Raw genomic sequence first — 10,922 nt, forward strand, 5'->3', positions numbered from 1 at the left:
CCCGGACTTGTTCAGCTCTCCAGCTTTCTTAATACCTCCTCTCTCACTCTATCTCTCCCCCACAATGAATCTTTCTCCCCCTTCTCTCTCTGACAGGTCCTCAGAGTAAGCATTCCTCTTGTAAGCTAGCAGCCCGGCTCACCTTTAATTGGTTGTTAAAAAGACATTTCCTGCTGAAGAGGATACCTACATGGAAGACCATATAATTGCATGGGAATGTGTATGAGTGAGTTTTTCCCCAACAAGACGGTAAGTAAGGTGTCCAGATGTTTACCTTTGAGTGTTTTTTTTTTTTTTTTACTTTGAGATTGCCAAGTGCATCCCTCTTGTGATCATCAGTCATATTTAGTCACCTTACCACGAAAACACTTGAAAATGAGAGCAGAATGAGAGCAAACAACTTTGCGGCTGACCGGAGTGCCAGAATTCCTCATCATCTGCAAAGTTGTGAGTCTTGCATAACATTTTGTCTCCTGAACACGTCTTAGATTTAAAAGGCCAGTTGCTTCCCTTCAGCTCCTTTTCAGGTTAGGCCAGATAACAAAAGCTGATGTTCTGTCTAGTGCCAGTGATTGTTTCTCCATTGTGGTCTTCCACTGATCCCTCATTTTCCACCTTTTTTTGTTTTTTCTTTTTTTTCAAACTAACATCACAGCAATGAAAAAATCTACTCTTATGACCAAAAATGATCAAGGGGGGAAAAAAATGTAGTGGTTTAAAAGACAACTTACCTAAAAAAATCCTGCTTTAGTTATTTTAATTATTGCTATAGTTGCAATAGTGAGGAAATTACATTTTAAATTAAATTGATGCATTAAGGTGTGCGATGTTCTCAGATACCTACTCGCAGCCCCATAAGAATTTGTTCCAGGTTAAAGGTCCTATAAAGGTGCTTCACCAACAAACATTTATCACACTCAGCTCAGGTTAAACATCTGAAAAGAATTTAGGAAGCATTTGGAATGAAGCTGTAGGTGTAAAATGTTGAACACCGTGTTTGGCATCAGTGGAACACATATGGACACGTCTCAGGCTGTCTGTCCACCAGCTGACGTGATTACACCTAATTCCTCTCCTTTGTTGAACTATTTATTTACTTAATAAATAAATATATCTTTGAATATACCTTTATAACATACCTTTATAATGTGTTTATAAACCCGATAAACATCAGCGTGATTTCATTGTTGCAGTATTCCTACTGGACTACATGCTCCTCTTTCAGCTGCCAGCACAGCTGTTAATGCTATCTGAACCAAACTGGCAGAAGTGGCACTGAGAAAGAAAAAGAGCGATCCATATAAATCATATAAATATGTTTAGGTATTTACTGGCTGTAAGTTTGACAGCCAGTTGCATAAAGGCCCTCTGCAGTGACAGTGGTAGCCCAGGAAAACTTTGACAAGACCACTGAAGAAACAGGAAATTAAAGGAAATTAAGGCCTAATCATATCACAAGTCTGATGATAAATTGCTTAAGATCTAATTGTCATAATGGGAACATTGACAGAAGCTGCTATGCTATAGTTTCATGGTAACAATTTAAATCTGCAGTCCCATATGTTCATAATTGCAAGGAAAAATATTGAACCAAACCACAGACAGGCCAGGTACTGCCGAACGCTTAACAAACGAACTTTCAAACTTCAAACCTTGACATTTTTTTGAACGGTAACAACAAAAACAGAAAGACCTAAGATTGTATTGTATATTGTGTGCATTTTACTTACACTGGAATATTACTGAGGGCAGATTTGTGTCCATTTGAAACAATAATTCTGCGCTGTCAGGGTTGGAAAACAGAGCCAAACCTTAACCAAGCACAGGCTAAATCACTGCCAGCTGACAATCTTAGGTAAAAGTATGAAACCTTATCAACCAAACATCATCAGGTCATGCTGAGCTCTTCCTCCATTCCTGCGTTAAGGTTTCAGCCACCAGAAACACTGGGTGACCTATGCAGACTTTTCTACTGGATCTGGGCTGGGATAGATGGATGCTGAGATAGATGGGGGTTTTGAGACACACCCTAAGCTGCCTAAGTTGCACGCACACACGCTGGGCTGCAAGTGCAGTAAGTGTTTCATCCTTTTACAGGCTGTGTGAATCAGGAGGCACTTTAGGTTTTATTAGCTTAAAGCAGGCGTGCGCAGATCCAACTGTGACCACTTGTTGCTCGTCCCAGACTAAAACTCTGAGCACCCTAGACACGGTTATTAGGTGCAAGATGAGAAATAAAAACCAAAAGAAGACCAACCAGAAAAGGGTAAAGCAAAAATCCCCAAAACAAACAAGGATATTTTTTCCACAAACATAAACTGTTGATATATTGGCTTATGCGTGCCAGTAAAAAGCTGACTTGGGAGCAGGTTTGGGTGTGGCAAAGAGGAGGAGCAGAGTACAGCAATCCTCTGCTCAGCTATAGACAGAGACTAGAGAAAGAAATAAATGGCATGAAAGAGAGAATTAGAAAAGAAGCCAAGCTTTCAGTCAGTAGCAGCTTGCCAGAGCGTTGCTTTGCTTCGCCAGGTCCCTGTGCTCTCTGCTCTGTCCTCTCCAATAAGACCCCTGGTTTAATGCTGGAAAATTCTCTCCAAGCTGTCAATCACCTCCTTTAATAAAAACAAAGTATAACATTGCGGTCTCGCTCGCTCTCCGTTCTCCCTCGAGAATTAGAATGCGAGGTTTTGTCTGCGGAACTGTGAAAATCTCCTCTGCTTTTATTAGCAAAGCCCTGGTTCGCCCGAAACGCTGGAAAAATCTGGCCACTCTCTGCTTTGTGTGTCCCATCTGGACTACATTAAAGCCAACCACCTGGACCCAAACCAAACCTGAAATGAAACTGGGGGTATTACAGAAAATAACTCCAGGATCTGCCTGCATACACACGCACACAGATACATATCTTCCTATATTCACTCACTCACACTCACTCACACACACACACACACACACACACACACACACACACACACACACACACACACACACACACACACACACACACACACACACACACACACACACACACACGTTTGTGCTCCAGACATGGTTCATGCAACTTTGTGTTTCTCCAGCTTTCTATTTCACGCTTAATCAGATTTCCTTTCGGAAAACTATTCTTAACCTACATGATGGGATCTGATTTGACTGACTGGCTGGTTGCATTTTATTTAATTTTTTTTTTAAATCTCATTTGTTTGGTTAACTCACTAGTTGATGAGCTAGTTGGGTGCTGACAAGCTGGCTAACGCAGCTGACAGGATGAGGGATGGTCTGGCTGACTGATGAGTGACAATTACTGACCGGCTGAGTGGCATTTGGCATCGTACAGCATGTGTGAGATTAATGAACTCTTTCTTCTACCTGTCAAACCAAGAAATTGTCATTTAAGTTTTCTGGTTTCTGGGCCTGAGAGGACTGCAAGGCAGGCTTCTTTATATTTTATTCATTACTGCTTATTGTCTTCTTAGTAATAATAAAAGGCAGCACATTTATATTTTCAGTGGAAAAAAAAAAAGTCTGGGGCTAAGAGCCACTGAAAGGCTGGGTTAGTATTAAAGTACTGCGAGACACTGTTGTTTTAAGTCTTTTAATGCATTACTGACAACAATTATAAAATCATTCCAGTGGCAAATGTGATCAGCAAATGGAAAAAGCAAATGAATTATCAAAAACTCCTGGTAAAGATTTCTTTGTACATTTTTACCCCTTCACTTAAAGTCAGGATAAACACACAGCACAGACTATAGATAAAAGATGGTCTGGGCCACTGTAGTGTCATCCAGTCGATTGTAAAGTGCTGTTTTGAATACAGGGGTTTTGCATTCTTGCCATACACAATGTATATGTCTGGGGCTTTTAATGTGAAAGGTAGAAAAATGAAGAGTCTGCATATCATTGGAAAGTTTGCACGTAAAAATTTCCAATAAAAAAAGAGGTTTCTAGTCACCTTTTTATTATTATTTCAATAAGCCAGGTCATTTGGAAGAACTGAACATGATTTATTGAGATGCAGAACTCAATTAAACTGCTTGGTGATTAGACTCTAATGGCCCATTATAGCAGAACAGAATCTCAGGTGTGATAGGAATTAAAAATTAAATGGTTGTCCTGTACTGCTGGGGGTGTGCCTTGGCACCCTGGTTGTGCTGGTTGGTTTCCTCCCTGGGCTTTGGGTCTGTTTGCTGCATTGTGGGCTCCTCTTTCTGGGTGCCCATGCTGCCTGGGTGGGACTGGGGTTTGCTGTCTGGCCTCTGTTGGGTCTTAGTAAAAGCCCCAGGCACTGGTGGAGACCTTCCTGCATGTTTCTGGCTCAGCAGACAGGTGTTCTGCTCCTAGCGAGCAAATCACTGCATAAGAAAACACCGCTCCAAATTTTAGTGTAAATAAGAAAATTTTCAAAGAGTTCACCTGAGACAGAGTCAACATTTTAAAAAGGCTGAAGCCATAAGCCAAAGCAAAATTTTACAAAACTTCAAATAACTTGTCTAGATCTAGAAATACTTTAAATTTTCCACACTTTTTCACTTCTGTGTGGTAAGTCCAGCATCACCAAAAAGGATTGACAATGCATTTAATTGAAAATTTGGAGTCATTAATGACATCATTGCAAAGCCACCCAGTGCGTCAGACTGGACCCTTTGGAGAGCTGGCTGCATGTTTGACATCCCTGCCCTAAAGCATATCCTTCTTTATTGTCTATTTTACACTAAATAACCATAATTGACTGTGTGAACATGTTGGAATCAGTAAGTCTGAAAACTACTGTAGCAATTGAGACCATAGATATATATTATATATAGTGTTTAGGTCATAAATCAAGTGAAAAGTGTGGCCATTTTCTCAGGAGTATCCCCTTGCTGGTCATTAGAAAGCATTCAGATTCAAGATACTTCTGCACTGGCTTCACTTTTCTTTTATTTCCAGTCTATGACATATGCATATGCTCAGACAAAAGTCAAAACTGTTTGCATGAGGCAGCTTCATACAAAGAAACTTCCTTCCAACACTGTGATTAGTGCTTATTTTAAACTGAAGCATCACGTTTCTCTAAACATAATCAAGTTGTTTTTGTGCCTGGACCAAACTAAACTCTCACCACAGCACGGCGGCATCATAAAACTGATTTACTGATCATTTGTAATGGTTTCAGAAGGCACAGACAAATTTGCTTGTCCAGCCACTTTTGAGATCAAAATTCATATACTAATTTATTTAGTATATGAAGGTTTTTCAACTTATTCATGAGAGAAAGACAATAAGACAACAAACATCAGCTAAAAGCAAAAAAGATCTGTGTCAGAGACATTAGAAAATTAAGAACTGCTAATAAGCTGCACAATATTCTACATGATTGTAAACAACTAAAATAGCAATTATATTCAGATTGTACAGCACATGCTGAGATAACAGGTGCAGCATGCATTGCAGATAAAGCTGTTCCATCCCACCTTTGCTACAAGCATACTACAGACTAGAGAGAAGTAGTAGTACATGGAGAGGATCCAGTAGCTTAATACTTTGGAAGATACACACACACACACACACACACACACACACACACACACACACACACACACACACACACACACACACACACACAGGCTGCCAGCTGGTTGCACTCCAAAACCACTCTTAACCTCCTTAAATCACCAAGGTAAAGTGTTAGTAGAGGCAGAACAAAATGAAATGAAAATAAACATGGCAGAGCAGCGTTTACAGCCCAGAACCCGGTATCACTCCCCTTGGTGGAAAACACACCATAAATTACGGCAGATCATGTTGTGGAATTACGGAAAAAAACGGTTCCACGCTCCAACAAAAAAATTGGGCAGCTGATTTATGTCAGCATTAATTATGCGTGCATGTGTGCGATGCGTTTGGGTGATTTGTGCGTGTACCTGCTGGGTGTCCTTGTTTGCATCTATTTGTTTATGTAGAAAGTCCATCTCTGCTATGTATGTGTGCGTGCGCGTACACTTGTGTGTGTGGGCGGTGAGGGGGATAAAATAGGGGTAGAGTGGATTTTAACTGTGGAGAGTAACAACGCTGTGGTTTTTGACCATATGATCCCGTACATTTCTTCTGTAGGCAGCTGGACAGTTTCCACCGCTCATAATAACAACAATATGTTCCACATGAATCCCACTCCTCGCCACTGTCAGCATTTGGCTACAAATCCAGCCCCCGGCTGCACGGATTTGTACAGCATATATCCTTTGACTGGTGCTGGTCTGGAGCCAATCAAAAAGGGACAAGACAAAATCATCAGTGTCAGAGCAATTCACAATTTATTGTAGCGTCACTGAGCAAAGCATTCTTCTGGGACACGATGAAAGGGAACACAGCAACTGAGCTTGCTACTGTGCAGTTCAGATGCTAGTGATGCGGCCTGTATGTCAACCAAAGATTACAAAATGTTCTCAAAGAAATCTTTTTTTTTTTTTTTTTAAGCTTTCACTTTGTGGCCCACTTTAAACTGTTCAGCTGTTGAATCTTCCTTTCATTTCCCCCATTTTCCTCACAGAGGTGGATCAATGCAGCTTGTTTACAGTACGTCTCAGTTTGCCGAGAACTGAGGAAAAAGACTCAAGCTGAGGAAAAGAATCAAACTACAGAAAAAAATGTGGAAAAGAACTGGAAATCTCAACATGAAGATGACAATCCAAAACTAAATATAACTAAGGAAATAACTCTTCTCCAGGCTATTCCCCATTTCAGCTGAGCCTCTGGCAGTGCATTGTGGCCTGCTAACAACCACGAGCAGCACAACATGACTGTAACTTCTGCCTATGGTGGCTCCTCCTAATCTAGTATTCAGTAGATAATTATAATTAGTTAACAGTGGAAAAGAAATGTATCCCTCTTTCATACTAATCTTGGCATATACCATACGAGTCTGCACTAGTTTGGCAGCAAGTGGGTCCAAGCCAGAAGAATGCCAAGTGCAGTCTGGAGGACAGGTGAGAAACAGACACAAATTAATCGCAATGAGAGTTTTCTTACATGAGCAACACTGGTGGATTACAAATACTGTGTGTTTAAAGGTACAGTCAACAATTTTTTGAGGTTATTTAATAGAAAAAAAGGATAGTGTACTCATAAATATATATTTATTAGTCTGTAATTAAATCTTCCAACAAACTGATGCAACTCATGAACTTATATTTAATCTATTAAAAATCCATAGCACAAGTTTGTGGAAGCTGCCATGTTCACCCACCATATTTGAATACAACGGCCGGGAAGGACATGTCCCCTCCACCTAATCGCATTTATGTATGTGGCTAGAGACCGACCACGAAGTGCACCAAAGGCAGAGGAGAAGAGAAGTTGTAGGCGTTTAAATTCATGTCTGCACCTTCAGACTTCTGCATCATACCTATGTTCGGAGAAGGGGTCTCCCTTTACCAAATGAGTGAAAACACAAAGGAAAGAGACAATGCCAAATGCCATCCTCCTGCTCCTTACCACAAGTCTCAATGTCCTGAACTGAACTCAGGGGTTTAACTCACAAAAACGTGCATAAACCTGCTTATTTATTCCAGATCGCAAAAACGTATTGTCAGCAGATTGGACAGGCGACCCTCCCGTGTCTGGACTGCTAATGAGAGCGGGCTAAACAACAACATCAGCTGGCTATAACCTAACATTATGCCAGCTAATGTTAGGCTTTAATGTCCTAATAATCGGACTTTCATGGGTGAGTTCACCCAGACTTTTGAGTTTTTGGACTTGATTTAAATGATCTCTGGTTGTTTAGTGTCAACATTTACTTCATGTATTCTTCTTTTAGTGGATTTAGTTCTATTCCTAGTTCCAGGGGCGCAGCTATATACTTTCTGAGGTTTATGCGGACACATTTTTAGGCGCCCCCCCCCTCCCCCGGTGCCCCCCTAAACCTGTGCGCGCGCGCACACACACACACACACACACACACACACACACACACACACACACACACACACACACACACACACACACATTGGCTGCATATCCTGCAGACGTGACAACTTTCAGTTCAATTCAGTTTTACTTATATAGCGCCAAATCACAACAACAGTCACCTCAAGGCACTTTGAAAGGTGAAGACCCTACAATAATACCAAAAAAAAAAATACTCTGATAAACAATATGAGTGCACCCTCATGAGGTCTTAAAGACCTCATAGTACCATATCACCCCAATAGAGCTCCCAGTTTGGATTCAGGAGAGAGACACCCTCTCTATTTTAAAGATTAGGCTTAAAACATTCCTTTTTGATAAAGCTTATAGTTAGGGCTGGATCAAGTGACCCTAAACCTTCCCTTAGTTATGCTAACAGTGCTAACACCACACCACCATGCTGTCCCTCTCTGCATTTAATCATTACTTGGTAACCCCTCAGCCCCAACCGGTTGTGGCACATGACTGCCCCTCCCTTACTCTGGTTCTGTCAGAGGTTTCGTCCTGTTAAAAGGGAGTTTTTCCTCCCCACTGTCGCCAAGTGCTTGCTCATTGGGGGTCATTTTGACTGTTGGGTTTTCTCTGTAATTATTGTAGGGTCTTTACCTTACAAGATAAAGCACGTCGAGGTGACTGTTTGTTGTGAGTTGGTGCTATATAAATAAAATTGAATTGAATTGAATTCTCACATCATTCGAGAGTTTATTCAACAATGGTAGTTCCATTTCAAAGAGTTTCACTAGCACCGGCTAACAGCAGCAAAAGGGTATCCTTATCAACTCACCTCACTATTGCTGTCATCGGACAGAAGTGAGCTTCTCTGAATCATCGGCACATACCAGACTCCTCCAGAGTAAATAAAGGTGGCTGCAATCTACTGAAATCTAGTGATGAAAATTTTGCAAACTGTAACTAAAGGTCATGGGGTCTCCACATGACTCTCATTATTCTGTGGTTCATGGCCCACCTGTCAGATTACAGCAGCTCACTCATGATAAAATCAGAACACAAAGGATGCTGTTATGGACAATGTAATGCAGTAGCATAAACACTACAGCCAGAAAAAAAACCTTCTTTCTAATTATAAGAAAATTGGAGGGGCACCATTTGCAGTAATTACAGCTGTGGGACTAGATTGAATAATATCAGCTTTGCACATCTGGACATAGCAATTTTTGCTCAGTCTTTTCTGATGAAATTGCTCCATCTCAGCGAGGAGAAAAAAGGTCAAAATGAAATTCAAGTTCAGCTGAGGGTGGGGCTCGGTCTCCCCTTCGGCTGCATGTCTGGGGTCAGTGCCCCGTGGGAAGATCAATTATTTGCAACTGTAGGACAGCTTGCCCCAAGGATTCAGCATCTGTTTTTATTTTTTAAACCTTTCAGTATTTGATGGCACATAATGCACACAAGAAGATGTTCCCGCCCCTGTACCTAACAGGAGTGAAGTGTACTTAAGTAAGCATTTAAGGGTAAAGCTTAGCATAGAGGCCAGAAAGCTTTAAAGTCTTCAGACTATAAAATATAACTTAAAATGATTTCTCTCCTGAAAAACAGCATAACAACACTAGACCCTGGATTGCTGGACTTCTTTGAAGACTTCATCATCCTCCAAAACAGAGAAAAAAAAAAGAGTGGAAAACTGAAGAGAATTTTTGTAAATTAGCAAAAGAAGAAGTGAATTTCTCCATAGAGCTTCATAATCCTAAAATACATCAACAGATACTGCAGATTATATGTGGTCTGGGTAGAAAACCACAATTCACCATTTATAAGTGTAGAATTGAACTGCCAGTGGGCATCTCAGCCTACGGTTTATTAACACAAACAGGATTATACACTGGCAGCAGCTCAAATGGAAAAACGGACATCAGTCACAGTTGTGTGGTTGGAAATTTGCCCTGCAGAACACTGCACGTTATTTACAGCGTACCTCACTCTGCTGTAATATTAATCTTACAGGACATCTTAGTATACCAACTGCCCTCTGCTGTTGCTGTTGTCCATAAAGAGCTTGGTGACTTGGGACACATTGTGGAGACGTCTTGTTTTTTTTTAATGTTCACCTGATGTTTGTTCTTAGTCCGAATTTGTGCATACCTGTCTATGATATTAATTTCTTATGGATATGAACTAAAGGGATTATTTATTTTTCTTTTCGGGTTAACACGCTGCACCAGTGGGAAATTAAGTTTCAGGGTAGCACTGTATCTGATTTACAGAGTTGTTAAATTTTAAGGAAAATTGGCTGGATTTTAAATTTAACTGTGAGTGGAGTGACTCTGAAGGCACTCAAATGTTCAGTCTACAAAACCTTACTGTATATGACAGGATTAAATCCCATTTGCGGTTATACACAATACAAACAGAATCTTTGACTTTTCAATATGATATTGCGTTTGAAATAATGTCTCATTCGCAGAAATATGTTTTCCCTTTGGCATTAAGAAGGCCATACAAAAGCTGGCAAAAATGCACTTACCCCCTGCATTGCCAGCAGAAAGAGCCTGTTAGGAAAGGGACTCAAAGTAAGACTATACATGCAGTAAGATGATACATCTCAAGGAGAAAAATATAAAGCAGGAATTCCTCCAGATAACCCATAATTCATACAGCCCCAGGATAAAATGCCTGTTACCGTAGCCCACCAAAGGAGCAAAATGATTTTAAGAATGCAAGACATCAGGGATTGGGAACTCCAAGACTATAAGCAATTTATAATCCAGGAGAACATCAGTGGCTGCCAAAGATTTGACCTAATGTTCTTGTCTGTTGCTCAGCAGCATGTTGACCTTGAAAAGCTTGCTTTGCTCTGAGAGTGTGTAACAGATGATTGCATATTGTATGCGAAGGAAATATACCAAACTAGCAGCAGTGAGCTGGCAGTGCAGGATACGCCCTGTGGAATCTGGGTGCCATGGATTTGTAGCCACTTCCACGAGCAGTTTAGCCAGTCAGTTACAGCAGGGTTTTGTGGT

The sequence above is a fragment of the Archocentrus centrarchus genome, chromosome 16 (genome assembly GCF_007364275.1).
Source record: "Archocentrus centrarchus isolate MPI-CPG fArcCen1 chromosome 16, fArcCen1, whole genome shotgun sequence".
In the NCBI taxonomy this organism is placed as follows: Eukaryota; Metazoa; Chordata; class Actinopteri; order Cichliformes; family Cichlidae; genus Archocentrus; species Archocentrus centrarchus.